The sequence below is a fragment of the Urocitellus parryii genome, chromosome 11 (assembly GCF_045843805.1).
Source record: "Urocitellus parryii isolate mUroPar1 chromosome 11, mUroPar1.hap1, whole genome shotgun sequence".
NCBI classification, from domain to species: domain Eukaryota; kingdom Metazoa; phylum Chordata; class Mammalia; order Rodentia; family Sciuridae; genus Urocitellus; species Urocitellus parryii.
Window position 1 is genome coordinate 100,703,249 of NC_135541.1, and position 14,934 is coordinate 100,718,182.

Below are 14,934 nucleotides of genomic sequence, written 5' to 3' on the forward strand. Positions count from 1 at the left end.
ATTTGGACTACTGGGTAGGTAGGTAATGTTGGTGGAGGTAGGTTCCTGGCAGTGTGACCTTGGATTGTATCTGTCCCTGCCCTGGCCCCAGCTTGCCCTCTTTCTCTCTGTGTCTCTGCTTCCTGGCTGTGAGAGGAACAACCTTCCTCTGCTACACTCTTCTATCATGAAGTTCTGCCTCACCTCAGACCCAGAGCAGTGGAGTTGGCTGATCATGGGCTGAAACTCTAAAAACTATGAGCACAAAATGAACTTTTCCTCCTTGAGGTTGTTCTTGTCAGGTATTTTGGTCACAGTGATGAAAAGCTAACACAAATGGCATATATTCAAAGTATTATGTTCAAAATTAATTGGAAAATAAAATAGGAGCAGTCAAAATTAATTGGATAGGTTAATTTTGTTTCCCTTAAGTTTGGTTATGTCACTGGGTTATTTGAAATGTATTTGGTTTTATTTGTATCTCTTTGCATTCAGTTTAAGGGTTTTTATCAAGGTAGTTTGTTAGCTTAATATTACATTTTGAATATGTAAAATATGAAACTGGACTAAAATTTTAAAATTATTAATAAAGTCATTGTTACAGGTATGTTCCATTCTCCTATATATCTTCTACTATATTCGCTCACTTCTTATAGATAAATTGTCTTATCAAAAGATGGGACATTTTCGCAGCATTTCATTTTTGAACAAATAAACAAATTAATCCTTTTTAAAGATATCTGAATTTTTTAAAAAAATATTTGAGTACTATGCATATTCACTTGCATTTGTATTTTTCACTTGTGAAATATTTTATATCACTTCACATAGTTCTCTTTTATATTTCATTGCTTTACAGTACTCTTTAGTGTGTACATTTCACAGACTATTCACCTATATTGTCAATACTGGTATACTTATGTAGTTTCCAACATTGCAATCATTCTTGCAAGTGTATTTTAGTGGTGTTTCTCCAAGGTGTCTGCTACGGCCTGTGGATGAACGGCAAACTGAATGCAGGCTGTGAGCCAGCTTTAGAAAATAAAAGTCAAAAGAAATATACTAAAACATACTAATAAATAAAGACAAAGGACTCAAAAATGGAGCAGCAGCAGGATCCCATGGGTGATCCAAGCTTTAATGGAGACTGGATCTAAGTAAGGAATGAAAGCCACATATTTATTGTATAGGAATAAGCATTAAAGGGTTTCAGTGTGAAAAACTTCTTAAAGTGAACAGGATGAAGTTCATAAAAACCACTTGGTTGGGCTCAGCAGTTTAAGTCCATTTCTTCTACCTTTGGGCAGCTGGCATTTGAAATCAAGGGTTTTGAACCAGTGAATTCATGACAAACGTGGGATTCTCCCTATCAACAGGAGTCACCTTGCAAATGGGCATTCCCTGGCACTCTTGGATGGCAGCGTCTCACTATCCAGGTTAGATAGTTCCAAAAAATGATTTATTTACTGCTCACCACACCAGGGTAAATTCTTAACAATGAGTCAAAGACTAATACTTACATGGTTTTTTAGATATTGTTAAATTTCCTCCATAAAAGTTGAACTGTTTTGCATTCCCAAATAAACTGTTTCTATACAACCTCACCAAAATGTTTGGGATTTTTGCCTACATGATAGGAGAGAAACAGTATTTCATTGTCATTTTAATTTGTACTTGTTTTATTATGGTAAAGATGAAATAACTTTCATATGTTTATGAGATAATTTTATATCTGCCTTGGGTGTGTGTGTGTGTGTGTGTGTGTGTGTGTGTATATATATATATATATATATATATATATATATATATATCTTGCTAATTTCTTCATTTTTCTTTCAGTTGAGGCAGAATTCACATACCATTTACCATTTTAAAGTGAACAATTCAGTGTCATCTGGTACATTCACAGTGTTGCACAATCATCGTCTCTCTGGTTTTAATACATATCATCCTGGAATGAAATTGTACCCATTAAATAGCATCCATTATTCCCCTTTCTCCAGCCTCTGGCAACTACCAATCTACTCCCTGTCTCTGGATTTACCATATTGCAGAATGTATCAGCACTTTATTCTTTCTTCTAATGGTTGAATAACATATATATGTATATATATATATATATATATATATATATATATATATATATATACATAATATATATCACATTTTGTTTATCCATTAAACTATTGATGGACATTTGAATAATATACTGTTTCGACTGTTGTGAATGGAGCTGCTAAGGACACGTATGTACATGCCAAATTAGCCAGAGCAGAAGCTGCCTAACACTGGCTGTTCCAATGGCAATTAGATATTCTTACAAAGTTGGAGCTTTTTGTGGGATCTCAGGATGGGTGTCCAGGAAGAGCAACCTCCAAGTCAGTGAGAGGAGAAGCTGCAGTTCTCAACACAGGCTGAACTGTAATCTCCTGGGAACTCAAACACTGAGGTTCAGCTCCCCCAGACCAACACAGCAACAGTCTCTGCATTAGAGGTAAGGGTGGGAAATGTTGACAACCTCCCAGGTGGTCCTAAGGGCAGCCACTATTGAGAACCACAAATTTGAGGCCATTTGGCACTTTGTGGCTGGGCCCTCGACTGATGAGGAGGAGGCGTGTGGCAAGCTAGGTGAAGCTACAGATTCCATAGACATGGTATGAAGATGCCACAATGCCAGGGACACAGAAAAGTCAACCTCCAAAGATAACAGAGGTCCTCTGCAGCCCTCTTCTCCAAGGACATGTGGCCAAACTCAACTTTTAACCCTTAGAGGTATTCCACAACCAATAAACATCAGTAGTTCTAAAGGTGGGTCTAGGATTCTGTGGTATTCATCTTGGTGCCTTTCTTGGATTAAGGAGAATTGTGCTAAAATCTGATTTTGCAACATAGTATTTTTTATCTCAGCAGTCTCTCCATCAGCCTGGGTGCAGCCTTATGATCTGTTAAGTGGAGAAGGGATAGTGGGAGATCCCTGAGAGCTCAACATCCAAAGGTGCCAGTAGGAAACAGCAAAGAGAACAGAGCACCAGCCCCTGCCTGCATCATGAGACAGACAGGTACAGGTCAGCATGAATCCAGGGTTATTGTAAAGAGATCCCAAACAGTGTACACTAGTTTAAACCCATGGTTCCTAGTATTTAAATTAATATTAAATAAAGTGCATATGTGACAGATACTTTAAAAACCAGTAAGAATTTCTCATGCTTTGGAGATAAACGCATAGATAGAAAACTTCACTGAGAGCTCAGAACCCAGGTAAATCTACATCTGGGTCCTGCCAAAGACCCCACATCCTGGAAATTTTATAAAGCATGAGGATGAACTGAACATCAGGGACAATCATCAAAGGAAAAATGGAAGTAAACTCCACTTGAGCCTGGAAGAGAGGGCTGCCCTGAAAGTGCCAAATACTCCTAGAAATTTGCCTAAAACAGCTTACTTAATACTCAATTCTAACCACTTGCTTCTACCCACTTCAGCAACTTCATCACTCTGGTTTTCTCATCCTTTTTGCATCATTTTTACATTTTAAAGATATACAGATTTGCTTTATCTAAGGGCATATGACAATTTCATATTTCTACTAATCATTTTTTAAAATTATTCCTCTTATTAAAACAAAATTTTGTCTTATAGTTAAAGATTTCCTAGGTAATTTATCCAAAGCCCCTGTTTAAAATTAGTGTAGCATGAAATGCATGTTTATTTAAGCATTATTTCATAATAACTTGATAACGTTTTTATTAGTAGTACTGTATGGCCAAGAGAGATTTAAAATAAGTCACACTGATGGGCTGGGGTTGTGGCTTAGTGGTAGAGCATTAACCTAGCATGCATGAGGCCCTGGGTTCAATCCTCAGCACCACATAAAAATAAATAAATAAAAATAAAGGTAATTTAAAAAAAAAAAACCTTTAAAATAAGACAGACCAAAATCTGAACTCCTTACTTGATCGTTTTGTTGTAAAAGTCAATGCCTCCATCAAATAAAAACAAATACACAGCATCAATTAATCAAATTAATAGGAAAAATATAGTGCAAATGTGCACCCACAATGAGATGGAAAGGTAAAAGCCAAAAACAATGGCAAAACGAGAGAGAATCCCATGAATTCTGTGTGTATTCAATAGCCACCAAAAAAATTCTAACCCAAGGGTCTTGGGGCACACATGTATTAAAAATTCCTTAAATGCAAAGAGCCACATAGCCTGTAAAATGATGCAGATTGGTAAATAATGATAAAAAATACAAAATTATATAAAAAAACTAATTTTTAAAAAATTTCTTAATTGAGGTTCTATAAATGGTGACATTTTGGTAAATTGCCCTCTAGGTGTATTTGATTGCTAGGGGAAATGGGTGTTAGAAAAATCAGTTTGTGTCATTCCCAGCTAGGAACAGCTTCATCACCTCCTAGGTTCTGGGAGGAAGTCTGTTAGGAGAGGCTGTGCAGCACTGGCTGAGTGCACTGCAGGAGCCCTGTGCATCCTTCTGTGCAGCCATCCTGGGGCCCCCTCCCCTGTGTATCTCCCCTCCCCTGTGTGTCTCAACTTCTTGCGTGACCCCACCCACCTCCTAGCTGGGGCTCTGCACCAAGTCCACAGCTGCTAGCCTGACACAGGCCCTCTGTTCAACAGACCTCCTCACGTCCTTTTCCTCCAGCGTGGTGCCCACCTTTCCTTCTGTGCTTCTGCCTGGTGCTTCCTCTCTGCCTCTTCTGCCTTCCTCTTTTCTTTCTTGGCCTCCTTCTACTGCCACTTGGGGATCTGCAGGTGGTTTCTCTCCTTGGTGCTGCCCTTGAGGACTATTCGCTCCCCCTGAAAGGTGGGTACCTGCACCTTGCTGATGTGGATGCTGAGGACCACCACACCTGGTCACTTGCTTCTCTGATGCAGGAGCTTCAGGGGCAGGAGGCTGGCCTTCCACTAGGCAGAGGTTGACCCCTGGGGCCCTGGCAAGTAGGGAGATGGGGGGCTGACTCTTGCAACCTCCTCCATGGCCTCAGAAGTCCAATATTGTTCAGCACCTTCCTCCTCATCCCTCTTGGGCAAGGGTATCCTGGTCCCCCCTAGCTGCCAGGATTTCCTTACTGCCTGCTGCCTTTTTCCCCACACAGGAAATGTCCTCAGGGCACACAGTTTGGCAGATGATGGTCATAAATGGACTATAAAAGCTGGTGGTCATCCTATCCAGCTGGTCAAGGATGCCCCCCATCCTCCAGGCCCAGGCTGGAGTATGAGGTCATCATGGACCACACAAACTCAGTGACCCTCTGCAAGCATTTTTTGGAGGTTGCAGGCTTCAGAACTGCCTCAGAAGCCAGGAGCAGTTCTAGCCTGTACTTTTTCCAAAACTGTGCAGAGGAGGGTCACGGCCTCCACCCAGCCAGGGTAAGCAGCCCACTTCTGAGGGGACATCCCATTACATCTGCCCCTTCTAGCATCAGGGCTCTGACACGCTCTGTTCAGCCCTGCATGGTGGCTTTCATCAGGGGGGTGAAGCTGAACACGTTCCTCCTTTCAAGATCAAGACCAGAGAAATAGTTCAACAGGTAGTCGGTGGTGGTGGGGTGTCCTGTCAGTGCAGCTGTGATTAGGGCCATGTTCTCCTCCTTCTCTTTGCCAATTGACGTCAGTATGGGGGCACTCTACTAAGGCCACCAGAGTGTCCACAAAGCCGTAATAGCAGGCAACAAAAGGCCGGTCAGGCCACTGCGGTCGGTCTCCTGCACCTGCGTATCCCATGGACCCTGCTGCACAAGAGCCTGCAGGAGCCCTGCATCCTTGGCACAGGCAGCGCGCAGAAAGGTGGCCTCCTCCAGGACGTCCTCCAGGATGCTGTCCATGCTCACCATGCTGCATTTCTCCTCGCCTTCAGGAGAGTAGAAGTAATCATCAGTAGCGCTTCTGCGGGTGTCTGCCAGACTATTCTTTTCTTCACATTTTATCTTGTCTGAAATTGGGATGTATCTCATTACCACCAACCAGTTGATAGTCACAGAATTATCCCAGCTTGTACACATGCGAATTACAGCTTATAGTGGCATCCCCTTAACTGACCTGCATATCATTAATGTAAAAAAAATGCCAGGTTTGAAAAATATTACCCCCTGACTCAAGTTTATCTTATATGCAGAAAAGCATGGAAACAGTAGCAGGGAAGAAATGAGTATTAGTAAAACAAATACTCATTGTTGGGGAACTTATCCCAATTTCATATTTTATTGAAAACCCACAAATAGATGAAGTTGAGCTAGATTTTGTTAGTGAGGTATTTGCAAAAGATTGCCTATCACATGCCAATCAATGAAGTTGAAGGCAAAGAACATCACCCAAACCCATGGAATTTATGAAATAATAGTCAAAACTATAAGAGGCTTGCATGATGGATTCATGGGCAGAGGCATCAGACATTGTTTTGTCTAAAGCTTCCCACCAGCATCAACAGAAAACAGGGATGGAGCCCTCTTTCATGATGAGAAAACACCAGATCTCTAGAAGACATCTAGGACACTGTTCTGTGGGGCAAATGCAGGCAACGATGACAGTGAGGTAAGAAGTGACTTAAAAGGGTCGGGTTCAGAATATGAAGTTATAATTATAATTTAACCAGATTATTTATTTTTTGGTTTGGATGTGAGGTGTCCCCCAAAGCTCATGTGTGAGACAGTGCAAGAAGCTTCAGAGGAGAAATGACTGAGTCATTGTCTTGATCTAATCAGTGAATTAATCCCTGATGGGATTAATTGGAGGCTAGAGGCCGGTGGGGTATGGCCTAAGGAAGTGGCTCATTGGGGCATGGCTATGGGGTATATATTTTATATCTGGAGAGCAGAGTTTCTCTCTGCTTCCTGATCATCATCTAAGCTGCCTCCCTATGCCACACTCTTTTCCCATTGATAATTAACTATATTTCTAATTACAGATGAATATTCATATTATTTTATACGCTTTTGTATTAATGTAGTTTTATGTATAGAACTAGACTTAGGGTTACTATTAAATTTTGTGTAGGGTTAGAAATAGAGTTAGGGAATAAATGTATATATCAAAAACATGAATATACATAAGAGTGTACATGTGAAAATGTGTATGAAAATATATGTTTTGAAATAGGAAAGGGTTTAATTTGAATTGTATAAATACACATTTTTCATTTTCAAATGCAGAGATAAATTATATATATAAATATATATTGATATGTATGCAAAAATATTGTTGAAAATTGAATATAGAAGTCAAAATACACATAAACATTCATATTATTACATATGCATTTATGTAAAATTAAGTATAGAGATATTTTGAGAGTTAGTATTAAATTATGGCTTGGATTAAAGTTAGGGAATGAATATGTAAATCAAAAACAAAGCGATAACAATGTACACTTGAAAATATATGTAATTATATATCTTTGAAATAGGGAAGGGTTTAATGAGAGACATAAATACACATTTTTTAAATTGCAAGCACAGATAAATATGTATATTAATATGTAATAGTACTTATGCAAATGTACATCTAATTATACATGAATATACATGAATATTCATATTATTATACATGAAGTTATATTAATACGTTTAGATATATTGGTAAATGTAGGGTTACTATTAAATTGTTTTTAAGGTTAGGAATTAATATGTATAACAAAAGACATGAATATTTATAAGAATGTACATGTGTATATATGTATGACAATATATATCACTATATATGGGTTTGGGTTTTTTGGGTGGATAGATACCAGGGATTGAACTCAGGGGCACCTGACCACTGATCCACATCCCCAGCGCAATTTCATACTTTATTTAGAGACAGGGTCTCACTGATTTGCTTATTGCCTTGCTTTGCTGAGGCTGGTTTTGAACTCTGGATCATCCTGCCTTAGCCTCCGGAGCCACTGGGATTACAGGTGTGTGCCACCATGCCCAGTGGTATATATGTTTTGAAATGGGGAAGTAAGTCTTATAAATACACATTTTTAAAATTGTGATTGCAGAGATAAATTTTATATATGCATATATAATAATATATATTTAAATATACCATTGATAGTTGAATATATAAGTTGAAATACACATACACATTCATATTACTATACATACATTTATGTAAAATTAGGTTTAGGTATAAGGTTATTGTGAGAGTTAGTATTAAATTATGGCTTGTGTTAGTGTTGATATTAGAGAATGAATATATTTATCAGAAAACATGAATGTTCATCAGCATATACTTGTGAAAATATCTATGAAAATATATATATTTTCAAAACATGTTTTGAAATAGGGAAGGGTTTAATTTTAATGTGAGATATATATATATATATATATATATATATACACACACACACACACACACACACACACACTTTTAAATTTGTGAAAGCACAGATAAATTATATATTCAAATATAATGATATATATGCAAATGTATTTTTGATTATTGAATATATATGTCTCATTACACATTATATTCACAATTTTATGTAAGCTTCTATATTAATATAGATTCAAGTATGGGGTATATTTAGTGTTAGTATTAAATTCTGTGTAGGATAAGGGTTAGGGTTAGTGAAAGAAAATGCCTATTAAATACCAAGAATATTCATTATAATAACTCATGAATACATACATGTATGAAAATATAAATAAATCTATCTATATGCTTTGAACTAGGGAAGATTTTATTTTTTATTATTTTTTTAAAAAATTTTTAGTTGTTGATAGACCTTTATTTTATTTATTTATACACTGTGCTGAGAATTGAACCCAGTGCCTCACACATTCCAGGCAAATGCACTACCACTGAGGCAAAGCCCAAGCCCCCAAATAAGGAAGATTTTAATGTGACACAAATACTGATTTTTTTTAAAAAGGACTGCAAGATAAATTATATATATGAATATATACTTATACATATTCAAATATACCTTTGATAATTGAATACATACTCTTTTTACAAATGAATATTAAAATTATATATGCATTTATTTTAAGGTAAGTTTAGGTATGTAAGTAAATATAGGGTTAATATTAATTTCATATTTTTGTGTACATTTAGGTTTAGGGTTAGGGAATGAATATATACATTGAAAACATGATTATACCTAAGAATGTACATGGTGATATTTGCATAAAAATTAACATAAATATATGTTTTTATATAGGAAAGTGTTAATCTGAGACATATTAGTATATATTTTTAATATGAAAATGCATAGATAAATTTTATATATGAATATATAATAACACTTCTGCAAATATAACATTGATAATTGTGTACATAAGTATAAACACACATGAGTATTTATATAAATATATATGCTTGTATATGAATGTAGGGTAGTTATAGGGTTAAAACTATGGTTAGTACTAAATTTTGTATATAGTTAGGGTTAGGGAATGAATATGTATATTGAAAAAGTATAAATATTTTAAGAATGTACATGTGCAATTTTGATGTTTTGAGGTTGGGAACAGTTTAATATGAGATGTAGGAAGACACATTTTTAATTTGCAAAAGCAGACATTAATATTATATATAATATTAATATGTAAATATATAATATATATGAAAATATACAATAGATATTTGAATGTAAGTCAAAATACACATAGACATTGGGAAATCAATATATTGAAAAACATGAATAATCATAAGAATATACATGTAAAAATGTGCATTAAGACACACAGAAATATATGTTTTGAAATAAGGAAAGGTGTGAGATGTATAAATCCACATTTATTAATTTCCAAATACACAGATAAATTACATATGAACATATATAAATACATATGTATAGAATTATCAATTTCATATTTGAATGTCTATGCAATAATATTCATATTACTATATATGCTTTTGTATTAATGTAGTTTAGGAATGGGGTAAATTTAGGGTTAGTATTAAATATTGTGTAGCGTAAGGGTTAGAGTAAGGATATGAATATATAAAAAAAGTAAATCTTCAAAGATGTGCATGTGAAAATATGTATAAAATATATAAAAAATAAACAGAAACCTAATAAAAATATTATATGGAGAAAAAATGACAATAACTAAGGGAAATCAACTGACATATACACAGTCGAAAACACTGTCTATATTTAATAGAAAAAGTACAAGAAAAAAAAAAGTTGATCTCAGATATTTTGAAACAGTAAAGGCAAGATAACAAATGCAATCATAAAGCAAGACTCAAAATTTCCTTAAGGGTTTATTGAGAATAGATGATTTGACCATAGAATTAAATTATGAGTCAACAATAAAAAAATGTCAAAGATCACCAAAAGTTCCAAATAAAGCAAAGAATTTTTACAAAAAATACATGTGGGGTAATGAAAAACATTCCAAGGAAAATTGGAAATACTTTTGAGCTGACGGATAACAAAGATTCAACAAATTAAAAGCAATAAAGAAGTGCTTCCGGGGCTGGGTTGTGGCTCAGTGGCAGAGTGCTTGCCTAGCATGTGTGAGGCACTGGGTTTGATTCTTAGCACCACATAAAAATAAATGAACAAAATAAAGGTCCATCAACATCTAAAAAAAACTTTTAAAAAAAGTGCTTCTAATTCTACCTTCTTACATTAGAAAAAGACACAGGGATAAAATCAGTGTTGACTCTGATCATGCAACTTGAGAAGCACTAATAATAATTTATTTCTAGTAATAATTAAGAATTTGCCTAGAATAGATATGTACATGGAGTCCAGGGCCAGTGGATGTAGCATATACCTACGTGCAGCACCATAGCAGGCAATGTCCAAGTGGCCAGGAGCTGAATGGTGTCTTGAAGATATGGCAGGTCAGCTGAAGATTTTGAATTTTTTCTCACCGAGAAGCAGGCAGAATGGGGTGGGAAGAGAAAGGAAGGGAAAGGACTACTTTGCAGTTACTTTGGCTGCTGGATCCTGGGCACATAGACCACAACCATAGAACTTCTTTTCCTCTCTGATATGCAGTTTGGTGTTTGGAGCATTTTTCTTCTAGGCCTACTGTCTGTGACACAGGCCACATTACATAAGGTGCTCCTGGAAACTTTGGTACGGTTCAGATTTTTCTTCAGTGAATTATCTGTCAAGATCATGGGGGAAAGCAATTACTTAGACATAGACCTGAAATGAATCCTTTGTACTTGGAAGCACCATCTTCTCTCTTTTGCATATATTGTAGTTTTTAATTTTAGGCAGCTTACTGGAAGTATACTAATATAGTCTTGCATAATTAAATTCCTGTTAAGAAATTCTTTTCGAAACCTCTCTATTTAAATGGGGACTCCACAGTTCGAGTCTCCTTGAATACTAGAAGTGCAGGAGAGGTGGAGGTGGGACAGCTCCTATGAAGAGCATCTGGGGAGACATGTTGGAGCCTGACATGGACTGAAGCCATTTTAAGGAGCCATTCCAGATGGAGCTATGGCTTTGGAGGCAGAAGGATATGCTTCTGTGGGGAGTGGGGAAGGAAAAACTTACTTCATTTGCAGTGTTGTTGAACAGTGTTGTCATCGAGTGCCGGATTAGAGATCCTTTTCATACTTGTCTACAAAGGAGGGCATTTTTAAAGCCCTTGGAGAGGCTACATGGCAACGAACATCTCTGCTCACTCATGAATGACTTCCAGCCTCCATGTCACCATCAGGTTGGACTGCTCTTTCTCACCCAGCATAACAGACAGGCCCAGGTTCACTACATATGATTCCATGAACTGTCAACCTATGTTGGCATGGTTCGTCCTGTCTGTCTGTCTCAAAGCCCCAAGTTTGGGTGAGGCTTACTGCTTTCAGAAAAGCCAGTGGGGCCCTTGCATGGGTGCCCTGCATCCCTGGGAGCTGCATGGCTGAACAGTGGGTTGAAATAAAAGCATAAAGGGGCTGGGGTTTTGGGGCAGTGGACCCATGTACAGACAGCACTCTTGGACATTCTCACTTTTTCCTTGATTCCTGGAAACTGTAAATGCATCTTTCCTTTTTTTCCAATACTTAATACCTTTGTGCTGTGTTTGGACCTTTCTCCTGGCTCCATTTTTTTTCTAGCTGTGCAGTATCTAAACAGAGGTCTCTTTCCTTCCTGGGAATTTTACAAATTATGGAAATATCTTTAATATATTCCTTAATGTAACTAGAGTGAATTCTACTCTCTGCATACAAGACCTGACTGATGCCTATATTTGTGAAGATTGAGTTGATTGACCTAAAACATAACATTGCTATGTGAATGAGCTTTGATTAAAAAAATACCTGACAAGAACTTTTAGAAGGAGATATTTATTTTGGTTCACAATTGCAGAGTGTTCAGACCATCACTGACTGGCTTCAAGGCAGAAATATTATGGTGGAAGGATGTGATGGAGGAATGCTGCTTAGCGAATGGGAGCTGGGAAGCAGAAGAGAGGAAGGATCCAGGACATATATAGCCCAAGGTCATGCTCCCAATGACCTACTTCCTCCCATGATGACCCACCTGCTTAGAGTTACCACCCAGTAATCCATTCAAAATTTTAATTCATCAAATGGATCAATTAAGCTCTCTTAATCCAACTGTTTCACCTCTGAACATGGTTGTCTTGAGTTCTTTAGAGGATATTTCTAGATCCATACTATAATAATTGCCTTGCACACAGTCAATACTCAGTACCTATTTTCTATTATCATCACTACTGCTACACATACAAGAGCTACCACAAGATGTGAAGGGAAGAAAAAATCAAAGTGATAGAGTGCCAGGGATCCCAGCAGCCTGCAGCAGGGCCCGGAGACCCAGGCCAACTGATTCGCGTGGCCTGCCCTGCGGCTACAGAAGGCGTGGCGCCTCAGTGAAGCCATTAATTGGCAAGCAGGGAGGTTAGGGAAGGCCATTAGGTGGAATCCCACCAGCCAAGCCCACACGGACCCTTGGGCCGAGCACGGGTTCTCAGAAGGGGAAGGAAGCGGTACAGTCCCATCCCCCACAGCGGACACTCCGCCAAGGCAGTCAGCGGCCACCATCCGGGAAAGCTGAAGGATACACCGCCACTCTCCTTCAGAGTGCGACATCAAAACAGGTCGGTGTCATTCAGCTCACCCCCCAGACAGCGGGAATTCGCATAAAATCTCTCCAAGGCTTGCCAGGAGAGGGAGTATCAAGCTGACCCTCCATACAGGCTAGGGGGAAACCAGAGACACCTGACCTCCAACCCCTCCTCCCAGTAGCAGCCAAAGAAAACCTGGCTAGCCAGCGCGGGGGGAGGGGCAAGCAGAAAAAATCAAAGTGATAGAGTGCCAGGGATCCCAGCAGCCTGCAGCAGGGCCCGGAGATCCAGGCCAACTGATTCGCGTGGCCTGCCCTGTGGCTACAGAAGGCGTGGCGCCTCAGTGAAGCCATTAATTGGCAAGCAGGGAGGTTAGGGAAGGCCATTAGGTGGAATCCCACCAGCCAAGCCCACACGGACCCTTGGGCCGAGCACGGGTTCTCAGAAGGGGAAGGAAGCGGTACAGTCCCATCCCCCACAGCAGACACTCCGCCGAGGCAGTCAGCGGCCACCATCCGGGAAAGCTGAAGGATACACTGCCACTCTCCTTCAGAGTGCGACATCAAAACAGGTCGGTGTCATTCAGCTCACCCCCCAGACAGCGGGAATTCGCATAAAATCTCTCCTAGGCTTGCCGGGAGAGGGAGTATCAAGCTGAGCCTCCATACAGACTAGGGGGAAACCAGAGACACCTGTCCTCCAACCCCTCCTCCCAGTAGCAGCCAAAAGGAAACCTGGCTAGCCAGCGCGGGGGGAGGGGCAAGCAGAAAAAATCAAAGTGATAGAGTGCCAGGGATCCCAGAAGCCTGCAGCAGGGCCCGGAGACCCAGGCCAACTGATTCGCGTGGCCTGCCCTGCAGCTACAGAAGGCGTGGCGCCTCAGTGAAGCCATTAATTGGCAAGCAGGGAGGTTAGGGAAGGCCATTAGGTGGAATCCCACCAGCCAAGCCCACACGGACCCTTGGGCCGAGCACGGGATCTCAGAAGGGGAAGGAAGCGGTACAGTCCCATCCCCCACAGCGGACACTCCGCCGAGGCAGTCAGCGGCCACCATCCGGGAAAGCTGAAGGATACACCGCCACTCTCCTTCAGAGTGCAACATCAAAACAGCGGACACTCCATCCAGGCAGTCAGTGGCCACCATCTGGGAAAGCTGAAGAATACACCACCACTCTCCAACAGCTTGCAACATCAAAACAGCCAGCAGCAGGACCCCGGAGATCCAGGCCAACTGATTCGCGAGGCCTGCCCCGCAGCTACAGAAGGCGTGGCGCCTCAGAGAAGCCATTAATTAGCAAGCAGGGAGGTTAGGGACTGCCATTAGGTGGAATCCCGCCAGCCAAGCCCACCGCCCACGCCCGGAACAGGCCCAGCGATCTGCCAGCATTGTAGTCACGACACCCCAATTGGAATAGGGACAGAGCAGAGCCGCCTTCCACTCCCGGAACAGGCCCAGAGAGCCGCCAGCGTGGTAGACACGTCACCCCAATTGGAGTAGGGGCACAGCCGCCACCCGCACCTGCAAGGGAGACTTTTCAAGTATACAAGAGCAACATAAATAAATAGGGGGTAAATTTCAAAACACAACAGTTGCACCAAGCAGAAAGAAACGCGAGCAGTATGAAAAGACAAGGAAAGAAAGGACCACAAGCAATGCAGGTCAACTCAACATAAGAAGAGGTAATAGCTGCAACAGATGGAATATCAGATAAAGAGTTCAGGATATATATGCTTCAGATGATCTGGAGTCTCAAGGAAGACATGAGACAGCAAAATCAGACAATGAAAGATCACATTGACAAACAAATCCAGGAAGTAAAAGATCAATTTCACAGGGAGATAGAGGTAATAAAAAACAAACAAATTGAAATTCTAGAAATGCAGGAAACAATAAACCAACTTAAAAACTCAATTGAGAATACTACCAGCAGAGTAGATCACT

General features: G+C 39.6%; 1 pseudogene; it reads right to left on the bottom strand.

The window, feature by feature from the left end:
- Positions 1-4,626: 4,626 nt before the first annotated feature.
- LOC113177001 (ankyrin repeat domain-containing protein 33B pseudogene) lies at positions 4,627-5,471 on the bottom strand (annotated as a pseudogene).
- Between the last annotated feature and the right edge of the window lie 9,463 nt (positions 5,472-14,934).